The sequence below is a fragment of the Bombyx mori genome, chromosome 17, assembly GCF_030269925.1.
Source record: "Bombyx mori chromosome 17, ASM3026992v2".
NCBI classification, from domain to species: domain Eukaryota; kingdom Metazoa; phylum Arthropoda; class Insecta; order Lepidoptera; family Bombycidae; genus Bombyx; species Bombyx mori.
Window position 1 is genome coordinate 7,515,794 of NC_085123.1, and position 11,701 is coordinate 7,527,494.

General features: G+C 36.5%; 2 protein-coding genes across 2 annotated transcripts in view; both read right to left on the bottom strand.

The window, feature by feature from the left end:
• Positions 1–4,516, bottom strand: part of Y-e (yellow-e) — a 40,215-nt gene extending 35,699 nt beyond the window's left edge. Inside the window, exon 1 of the mRNA XM_038016621.2 lies at positions 4,135–4,516. The gene's annotated coding sequence lies outside the window, so the exon portion shown is untranslated. The remainder of the gene's footprint in view (positions 1–4,134) is intronic.
• LOC134200438 (uncharacterized) overlaps positions 1–11,701 on the bottom strand; it is a 400,183-nt gene that overhangs the window by 309,013 nt on the left and 79,469 nt on the right. The window lies entirely within an intron of this gene.

Sequence of the window (11,701 nt, forward strand, 5' to 3'; positions counted from 1 at the left end):
CACCTTATTACCTATCAAAATTATGAGAACTGAAATTACACAAGCCTATGAAAACACTATAGAGGACGGAAAGATAAAACGGACACTATTTTTGTATCATAAGCAGTGTCCCTCAGCCATAATTTGTACTCATGGGCGGCGTTAACAATTTAAGATCAAATGATGTGCTCTTCTATCCTTGAAATTCTAAATAGTATGTTTTTTTATTGCTTAGATGGGTGGACGAGCTCACAGCCCACCTGGTGTTAAGTGGTTACTGGAGCCCATAGACATCTACAACGTAAATGCGCCACCCACCTTGAGATTTAAGCTCTAAGGTCTCAAGTATAGTTACAACGGCTGCCCCACCCTTCAAACCGAAACGCATTACTGCTTCACGGCAGAAATAGGCGGGGTGGTGGTCTCACAAGAGGTCCTACCACCAGTAATTACGCAAATTATAATTTTGCGGATTTGATTTTTATTACACGGTATTCCTTCACCGTGGAAGTCAATCGTGAACATTTGTTAAGTACGTATTTCATTAGAAAAATTGGTACCCGCCTGCGAGATTCGAACACCGTTGCATCGCTAGATACGAACGCACCGGACGTTTTATCCTTTAGGCCACGACGACTCGACAAGAGATTCGAATGTTTATTTTTCTGTTTAAATCACAAGTTTGAAATTACCGGTACAGGTTGTAAGAAATATTGAAATGCGGCATGGGTGAGTGCCGTCATTCTGTCAACTTCTGATGCAAAACAATCTTGGGTTCTGGATCCCGAGGCTACATAAGCTACGTTGTACGCACGTTGTACGAATGCAAGGGAAACTTGACCCTGGCCTCGCCTGGTTAATATCTACGAGTTCCTACGACAGCAAGTATGTATGCAGCAGTTCTTGAAGCGGAAAAAATTTAGTCAATAAGAGCGTAATAAATGAAAATAGCATATTTAAACGCAAATAAATGATTTCGAACTTTGTTCAAATAAAAAGAACCAGGTACCTATATTATTTTTCTTGGAAAGTTCGCCAGCCCTAACTCAGAAAAAAAAACAAATTCCAAAAATACGTATCTTGTACTTTAATTAATAATTTAAGCACAAATCAATATCACCAATCGGGTCAGTTATCAGCTCTAAAATTATTTTAGTAACAAACACAGTATCATAAATCCATGCGCCTTTTTGTTGTGTTTATGAACATATCCTTTTCATTCAGAAAAACGATTAAGTTAAAATATTATATAATACTTTAATGCGTCAAATTCTAATTTGCCAACCTGAGTTTTGAACCAATGTTCGCGTCAATCAATTTTAAAGTATTTTTTTCAACCCACTGAGTTTCTCGCCGGATCTTCTCAGTAGATCGCTTTTCCGATCAACCGGTAAATTCAGCGAAGCACTGCTCTTGGCCAGTGTTAGCAATTTTTTCAAGTTGAGCCCATGAGCTCACATACCAGTACTTGAGTAGCTGGAATAGGCTGTAGGTTAATAACGATTAGGCAGGGAACAAGAAAACGAATTTAAAACAAAACGTCTTATTAGCATAGCATTTAATATTAACGTAACGCATGCGTAATTGAGTTTGCAAATAACTTCATCGGAACAATTAAAACGATGCACTTGCTCTATGTAACAACTTCCTCCGCTTGTCAGCTTGTTAGGCATTAACTCATTGTTTGTGCGTATTTGTAAATTTACAACTGACAATCTAGCATACAATGGACTATTGTTTAGCAAAATACCAATAGTTTCAAATATTACATACATATTTTTCTTTATTTTATTAAATCGTTCATTAACAATAATATTATTTCATAAATATAATATCTCTTCTCTTCTCTAAATATAATTAATTCTCTATAATATCTCTTTATTATCTTTAATAAAAACCTTTTTATTTGCTATATGTAAAAACTTCTTTAGAACTACTGAGCCAATTCTAAAATGAATTCACTAAAAGTAATTTAAGCTGAACCAGAATACGATAGGCAGCAAATTTAAAGTGTAACATTCCGTTTACATATAAAAGAACCCCTTCGATGCGATGCAGCTACTTATCAGAAATGTAGTTATGTTACAAATAGTAATACAAAATAAAAATAAAATATCCAACCCTAATGTGACAATGTTGGTTGGTTTGTTCGTGCTTCTCTCACCCAACTTCGAGCTAACGGATTGAGGTCGTTTTTTACCGAGATAGTTTATAGATCAGAAAGTGACAGTTACACGCGTTTCCGTATGTAATAGATACAATGACAAACAAATTAACAAAATTGTACGCGTAATTTAACGGGAGCAAATATTTTTTACATTTCTGAATGAAATTCTGGAAAACTATGCCTAAATTTACTACGAGCACAAGAGATTAGTTTTTTTTACACTGCACTTGGCCTGACTTGGTAATTGTATTTTTTTTTGACACAAATGACAAAGTACTGGCACAGACCTTAAACCATCAGATAGAACCCTATATAATAGGTATGGTTTACTGGTGGTAGGACCTCTTGTGAGTCCGCGCGGGTAGGTACCACCGCCCTGCCTATTTCTGCCGTGAAGCAGTAATGTGGGGCAGCCGCTGTAACTATACTTGAGACCTTAGAACTTATATCTCAAGGTGGATGGCGCATTTACGTCGTAGATGTATATGGGCTCCAGTAACCACTTAACACCAGATGGGCTGTGTGTATTTTGTAACGGCTGTCCTACGCTTCAAATTGGAACACACACTTTTTCGGGGAGCAAAAATCGGCAGAAATACTCATCAATACAAGGTACCAAACAACCATGGCATGCCTTTAATAAGTCTTAAAGCGCTTATGCAAATTAATAAAATTTGCGGTTTTGATTTTAATTACTCAATATTTTCGTCGTGGAAATCCTTCACGAGCACCTGTTAAGTACGCATTGCTTTAGAAAAATTAGTGCCTGCCTACAGGATTTCAACACCTGCATACCCGCATCGCTTGAGACGAGTACACCGGACGTCTAACCTGATTCAGGCCACGATGAGTCAACATAATGCAAATAATGTAAACATGAGAAAGTGTTTATTGCTTTAGCCTTTTTTGAATAACATTTTAAAAGATCGAAAATTTTGAGTGAAAATTCGTCTTGCTTGGATTTTGATCGCATAACAAAAATATTTTTAAGTTTTATCTTTTATTTGCCTACCTATTAAAATTAGCCTCGAGGGCCTAATTTGGCTTCACCGGATGTATAGGCGAGCTTACGGGTGCTCAGCCTGAGCGACTTTACTAGCCCTAGAAAGTGCAGTGCTTCACTGAATATACCAGTTTCGGAATCGCGACCCTCTAAGAAGATCCGACCAGAAACTCAGTGGATTGTGTATGTGGGTTAATTTGCACGTCGAACCCTACGACGAGCTCGACGAAAACAGTGACCAGTGCTTGGAATGCCTAAAAACACCGAAAATGGATCGGGAGGATCAGAAATGATGTGTATTTTTTTTAATAATTAATAAATCAACGGAAATTTTTTGATTGCTCATTTATTATAACTAGTAACAAATGATTTCTAAATTAAATAAGGTTTCTTACAACAAAGAGTTGATTGCAAATTTGCATAATTTTATATTATAATATGACAAATTTTAACAGCCACCTTTCTCGTTTGTATTATGTTTAGCTATGTTAGCCTACTTACTGTATTTAACTCATCATTTCATTTCATTAATCGTAAATATTACTATTATTGAAAAATATCACAATAGTTTATTACTATAGTTAGAGATTACCAATTAATTGTTTCCAGTTAGAATAGGGTTTCAAATCGTATACATCAATTAATATTTTCTAACTGCATAATATATTTTATCAAACTGTACATGATTCCGTAGATTTACGTTGCATTTAAATTTTCGTCAAGATAATACACAACTTTTGAAACGACTGGATATTGTATTATAATTTTTAAATATATTAAATTAATCTCTTCTTACATGAGTTAAAATACATTTCGCTTTTAAACTATTTTAATTATTCACATAAAGATAAATAAACAGTATATTAAGATAATTATCATTATAATGATATGCGTACTTAGTATTAAATTATTTTCGTAATAAGATTAAATGCGTTAGAAAAAAATCACGAAAACAAAAAAAAACTGTAAAGCAATGTTTTAATACCTGTAAGAGAAGTCCACGACGTACCGGCTTATTATATTGGGGAGCACGTGTTCAAGCGTAAGTGAAGCAAGGAGGCACGAGCCGTGTTACGATACGGCGTCAGTAATATACACTGGAGTACCAGTATTTACGTCCGAATACTGTTAACTCGCCCCTCTACACTACGAGCTCAGCCTAACACCTTAAAAGTAAAAGTGGTCGATCCCGAAGGCGTGGCGAGCATAACCGTGACTCTGTATTACCTACATTTTGCGACCAGTCGATATTTATTTTATAATCAAGGTGCGTGATTGCCAGTCATGATATTAACACCAACAATTTGAGCAGGAAATGTCAAGGTTTTGTCTTTTTTACATATTGTCCTTGCGTGAAAAAATAATTGAAATTCATTTATTTTACTAAGAGCTGAAATATTTGGAGCAGAAACAGATCGCGTTAGAAAATTTCAAATTACAAATCACTTATATGAAATCTATAAAGAAGAGATAATAGAAGTTAATAAAGCTCAGCTAATTTTCACCAAAACAAAAGTGGTACGGCGTTTCCATATTTTAATTGGCTGTAAATAAAATTTACAACTACTTACTGATCTCGATTTATATTTCTCATTAGCTCAAAGCCTTGGATGAAGTCGCAAAGTAACTATTTCGTGAGTTGCAGTACTTAGTTGTTTCATCAAAAGAAAATCGAATATCACCGACTCACACAATCACAACTATCTATGATATGAGCACTATGAGTGATTACGATTTTTCTACGCGAAACAGCAGGTTTAACACAAATCATAAATGTATGTTTGAATTTTCTTTCTTCTTCTTCGTCGCTTTCTTCATTGCTGAAGGTCGTGTCCCTGAAACATGACCGTTGCCTGTCTCGTGAGCTGTTTCCATCTCGTCCGGTCCTCAGCTGCTCAAATGGCGGTTGCGACTGGCAACCCAGTTAGAGCGGTTACTTGATCACACCAACGGCTAGGTAATCGGCCCCGGGGTCTCTTTCTTTCTCTTTTCTTCCTTGTTTGAATACTTGATTCTAAATTAAACGTAATCTGTCACAGTTCAAATAATATTGAACCATAAAATATTATAATTCTGCATAGATTTTGAAAAATAATAACGTTGTTATAAAATTTAGCGCAATCGTACTTAAGCACTGCGACATCGATAAAGCCGTTCCCAGGCTGATACAATAGCCGCTTTTTGTCCTCGATCAATTCACTGACACAGTATAGGTAGGTACCTGTGAGAGCAGCAGGAAACATTAGCCCAACCCTGCAACTCGGAAGAATTGTATCTTTTTCATTGAATTGTAACTAGAGCGTGACCGAATTAGGTAAAACTAGTATCACATTCGTAATTTAATATTTCACGAATATGATATCCAATTAAGTAAGAAAAGTATTATCATTGGATTATTTACTGAAGTTAGACCCCGGAAACGCAGGAGCAGCATGAAACTGCGATACAAGATTACCAAGAGAATACTGGTAGGCTGTTGTTGATGGCTGTGATGAATATTCACATTCGATATTGGTGTAATAAAAATCAAACCCGCAAAATTATAATTTGCGTAATTACTGGTGGTAGAACCTCTTGTGAGTCCGCACGGGTAGGTACCACCACCCTGCCTATTTCTGCCGTGAAGCAGTAATGCGTTTCGGTTTGAAGGGTGGGGTAGCCGTTGTAACTATACTGAGACCTTACGCGCATTTACGTCATGGATGTCTATGGGCTCCAGTAACTTGAGAGCTCGTCTACCCAAGCAATAAAAAAAAACAAAAAAAAAATTCTTCGATATTCGTAATGCAGTATGACGGTAGAAGTTACACATTTTTAGGTCTACGAAACAATCAGCACACTAAAGCAGTTTTACGTACTTATTACTACAAACAAAGATCTTCCACCTAAAATTATCATCGATAATGTAAATCAATAATGTCTTAAAACAGATAGAAATCGATTTCCAATCTTGTAAATAGATGTTGCATAAACAGAAATAATAAAAATACAGAAAAATACGTGTTATTCAATGCCCCCGACCCCCTTTAGACGAGAGACCGAAATCTCAATTTCATTGTATACCGATAGCCCAGCCTTTCAAATCGGAATATACGACAGGCAATAAGCAGAATGGTAGTACCAACCCATATTGGCTCACAATACGCCCTTTTTTACGTTTATAAACCTTTAACGGTACTTACTACGATACTGACATTTAATGAGGTCCCGATATTTCGATGTTCTTGCAAGCGCTATGACAACGGATAGACTGAAGATTGCGTGAAGAACATCACAAAAAGGACCATGCCTAAATATCGGGAACCCATGAACTGTGAAAGTCGATGTAAGAACCTATTAAATAATAGTGTCTAAAATTTAGACAGCCACGAGTGGTCAAAATTTTTTAAATTCATTATTTTAATTAAGTTAAGTCCATATGGCCAATTTATGACACTCATTTTTTCGTTATACAACTTAAATAAAAATTCGGTTGATGTTATACTACCTATCAGTCTTCATAAAAGCTATTATGTGTTAGCAAGGTACGAAGATTGATTTATTGGCGCGGGTTTTTTTTTGATTGAAGGATTACTGGTGGCCCAGAGGCCTTTCCAATTTCACCAGGACAGGTGGGCGAACAAAGGCTCAGCCAGAAGGTGTGGGATTTGCTAACAGCTGCCCCAGCGCCTCCGAAGGAGACCTAACAGGACAGCTCAAGAGCAGCTTCTTCGCGAATGAATCTACTACCGGATCGGAATCGCGACCCGCTGAGAAGATCCGGCGAGAAACTCAGCGAGCTGATTCATGGGTTAGGTTGCACGTCGAACTCTTTGTCGAGCTCGACGAGTACGGTTACCGGGGTCCCTAAGCCTGCTCCTAGTGTTAGAGCTGAAGGCGTCTAATGCAAAGGCTATTGGATCTGATAGATCCGAGGCGCGGGTGTGACCTCACCAACACGTACAAAACGAATCTGAATCTGTGCAATAGCTCAAATGTGAACATAACGATCAGCAGATTTTTAGTATCATCAAAATGATTTCAACATAACACATTGCACAAACAATTCTAATTATGATAATTTGACAAGGAACTCAGACAATGGTTTTGGTAATTAATTATTATTAATGCAATTAACAAATCAGAATACGTTCTCCCCTTCATTCTAAATTAACATGACATACTTAAATTCATAGCTCGTAAATTATATCCACGTCATATAAAAAAGCAGAATTAGCAGAGCAGGTTATGATCGTAAAAACTAAAACTCAACTATAAAAATGAATAGAATTATGGACATAACATTGATATTACAATGTAGTAGTGGTTTTTTAAAAGTTGATCAGAGCATAGATGATATTATATATTCCATGCCCAGCGGGAACGTGGACTTTGGAAAGTGGGGTGACCTTCCATTTCGATTCTTAGAACCATGAATATCGGCATGATATTCTGTATTGGAGCTGTGGTATGCTATGTGAAAAGTTGAAGCCACTAAAACCCAGCGTGACTCGTCCACTCATGCGACAAAGTTTGATCCGCGTACCGAAGTAGAGCTTCCGAGGGAAATGGGAGTGAGTAGCCCTGCAACGAGCCGAATTGTTGTTTGTCGACACGTTACGCTATGATGCCTATGAGCAGTCTCGGACGATGAGCTGTACAAAGTCACATGAATCCCGTAATACCTCGCTCGGTTTGAGTCCCTGAATCACAGCCTTGTTTTTTTTTTATTGCCTAGATTGGGTGGACGACCTCACACCTCCCCTGGTATTAAGTGGTTACTGGAGCCCGTAGACATCTACAACGTGAGATGTGAGTTCTAAAGTCTCAGTATAGTTACAACGGCTGCCCCACCCATCAAACCGAAACGCATTACTGCTTCACGGCCGAAATAGGCGGGGTGGTGGTGCCTACCCGTGCGGACTCACATGACGTCCTACCACCAGTAATTAATTAATAATTTTGCGGGTTTCACTTTTATTACCCGATGTTATTCGTTCACCGTGGAAGTCAATCGTGAACATTGTTGTGTACGTATTTCATTAGAAAAATTGGTACCCGCATGAAATTCGAACAGCGGTGCATCACTCAACACAAATGCACCGGACTTCTTATCCTTTAGACCACGACGACTACAAAATGTCTCCCGATAGCTGTTAAATAATAATAAAAACGTCTGAAACGAGAACTCCTCCTTCATAGACCCAAACATATCTTGACTTGAACCTTAGCAAATTTGAAAATTTTCTTCACTCTGCATATATATTGAAAGTTAAGAAAAATACGAAATTCGAACTCGACAAAGAGGTCGACGTGCAACCTAACCCATGCATCAGCCCGCTGAGTTTCTCGCCGGATCTTCTCAGCGGGTCGCGATTCCGATCCGGTAGTAGATTCATTCGCGAAACAATTGCTCTTGAGTTGTTAGGTCTCCTTCGGAGGCGCTCGGGCAGTTTTTAGCAAATCCCGCCCCTCTTGGCTGAGCCTTTGCTCGCCCACCTGTCCTGGTGAAACTGGAAAGGCCTTCGGGCCACCAGTAAACTTTCAATCATAAAAAAAAAAAATTTAAAAAAAAAAAAAAAAAAAAATACGAAAAAATCTAAATTCACTCATCAAAATATTTTTAGACGACCTTCATTTTTACTTATATATTTTTTCCTTTTTCGAAAGTTTGCTCAGTATGCAGTAGTGGCACTTGTATACGAGTATAATACAATTTCTGTTTTGGATTTTGGATCTTGGCATATACTTTAAATAGGCGAAGACCGTTATATACCATTTTGTTCTTTGTTCGTCAACCGATCTACTTTATTTATGTTTTGCAATTAATGACAAGATTTATTTAATTGGGTTAAATTTAGTTGTGTACCCTTAGCTATTATCAAAAAAAAAATAGCAAGCTTTTTTTTGAAATATCAATAACAACACAAAAATAAAGTCTGATTTTTCTGAAATTCAAATAGTATTTTTGAGTTAGAGGAAATTAAAACAACCAATTTACTTTAAGCTGATTTAATCTATAATAAAATAGATTAGGTAATGATCGGCTTTCGTATTTCTCATTGGATAACCACTTCTAAATTCTGGTGGAAATTAATTTTCGCCTATCACTAAAAATGATCGGTTCGCATTATATTTTAAAATACTACCCCAATTTCCTATTTGAGTTAGCTTTCATAATGCACAACTGTTATTCTTTTTGTTCCAATTTGTAATTTGAAATTTGAAAATTACAAATCATTTCGTAGTAATATAAATTTATGTCAAATCATAACATTTTTCTGCCGTCAATAATTTATAGCCTCCCATATTTTAGTCATACAAAGAGATTGTATTTGCAAGCCATTACACGTTAGTCTAACCAGTGCCTAATCGCGATCGCGATAACTGCAATTATGCAGTTAAAATTAGACAAGTTGTAATTGTTATGAAACACATAGTAAGACACATGCTATTTCAAAATATAGTTTGTTCTATTAGGTATATGGCTGTATTCAAAATTAAATCAACTTTCAAATCATCGTCACGGCTAAATTTATTGCGTTATTTTTTAACTGGTCAATTTTAAGACTCATTTACATCATTAAATATTATGAACTAGGTTCTGTTATGTTTTTATCTATCGAAGAGATAACGCGCTCACAAAGCCTTTCATAAATGAACATATCTGAATATGACCAGTTTAACGACACCAATTCCCGGTGAAAAATCATTTGTGGGTATTTAAAACGCAGGTAATTAAACCACAACCCGGAGAAAGTCTATGGAAATTAAGTTTTAATTAAGTGTACATCTCACGAAAACCGAAGAAAATTGTGATTTATTTTTTCTTTTGAAACGCATTTTTAATGAGCAATTTTCTCTCTTCGAATAAAAAGGCAGAAAATTATATGTGACATAATTGCTTAGTTTATTTTTTTATTAATGCAATCTCTGCTAAAAGGGTTCGCGAAATGAAATGAGATTATTTCACGGTAAAGACACGGTTTTCGAGCTCTTTAAAAAAAAAACGTTTTCCAGTTTTTTCTCAGCCTCTTCGTGTATACGAAGCTTAACGATTTCGTCGTCATATGACGCGGTGTTCGCCATCTTGATCGTCCGGTTAGCGCAGCCCCGCTCTGAGAAATTTCCTCTATGAATGTTAAAGTTTTTCAAAGATTTTTATTGCGACGATCCTATCAGTTCCTTTCTAAAACCGCACCACAGGCGGCCGCAGAAAAGATCATCGCTATTTAGTTGAATCTGCATCGTTCATCCACAAACTTAATCCCATTTTTAGCTCGGCGCCTATTCTACTATACGTCCTAATGATGCAAACCAGTTCATAGCATAGGTTGTGAATTGATATCTTTAGTATTGCAAATGTAGGTATATGAGCTAACGTAACTTTTTATGGTGATTCAAAGGCAACATTAAAAAGCTGCCATATGACATTAAGGGTAGGCAGTGGCTTGGCTCTGCCCCTAGCATTGCTGAAGTCCATGGGCGACAGTAACAACTCACCATCAGGTGGGTCGTATGCTTGTCGGCCAACAGGGGCAATAAAAAAAATATGACCCATACATCGTACATCGACGCCTTTTCACTTTTCCCAGCATAATACTACTACTAGTACTAATACAGTATTATACTTAGATTTAAATAAATACTTAATTCACGTACTTCTACTAGGTATAGTTTAAAACTTATCAGTTTAGATTCGAAAACAAAATTGCGAAATCAGATCTTATTTGAGGTTCGGTGTCAACTTCTCGACACAAAGCAACTTTCGTCTAGTCTTTTTAAGGTTGTTTTCCTTCAACCGGTATGTTATACGATTCACATTACAGTTACGTAATACGAATTTAAATTTTTTTTTTTTAAATTCATAACTCTATTTCATCGCTTTCACTCAAACTCACTCAAACGAAGAGTCCGTGGTCTATCGATACAATACCACCAGCTTTTCTTAATAATTCCATGCCGAAATTACATTTTAATTCACAAACGACTTCATCAACAATAAAATTAAATTGCGTGATTCTAAATTAACATTACAATTTAAAAGAAATAGACAGCGCCGTCGGTACTGACGCCACACATCAATCACGAAGCAATCATGCCATCTTGTTTAAAATTCGAGTTAAGTATTAAACAATACAATTTGACACTGACACTTCGATTTAACGCCTCAGGGGGTAGCGGCATTTGGGTTGTGATGTCTCCTGCAACCGCTTAAGACGAAATGGGCCGTGAGCTCGTCGGCCCACTAAAGCAATATGAAAATAAATCCTTGTAGATAACATTACCTATGCTTATTTTGTGGTCAACCTGAAAAGACCGTAGTAATGCCTCGATAGGTGCTGCCTATTAAACCGTTTGGTATCTAATACACCTGGCATATTATCCAAATCACAATCATTATTAAAAATGTCCACGAAATAATTAAGAAAGTTCTTTTCCAGAAATTGCAGTGCAACTTTTGTTACTAGGAGAGTTGAAAGTAACAAAAAAAATATATACAGGTACTTTGATATGTATTATTAGTAAGATATTTTTTTATGATAGAAACAAAACAGCTTAATATGGTTCGT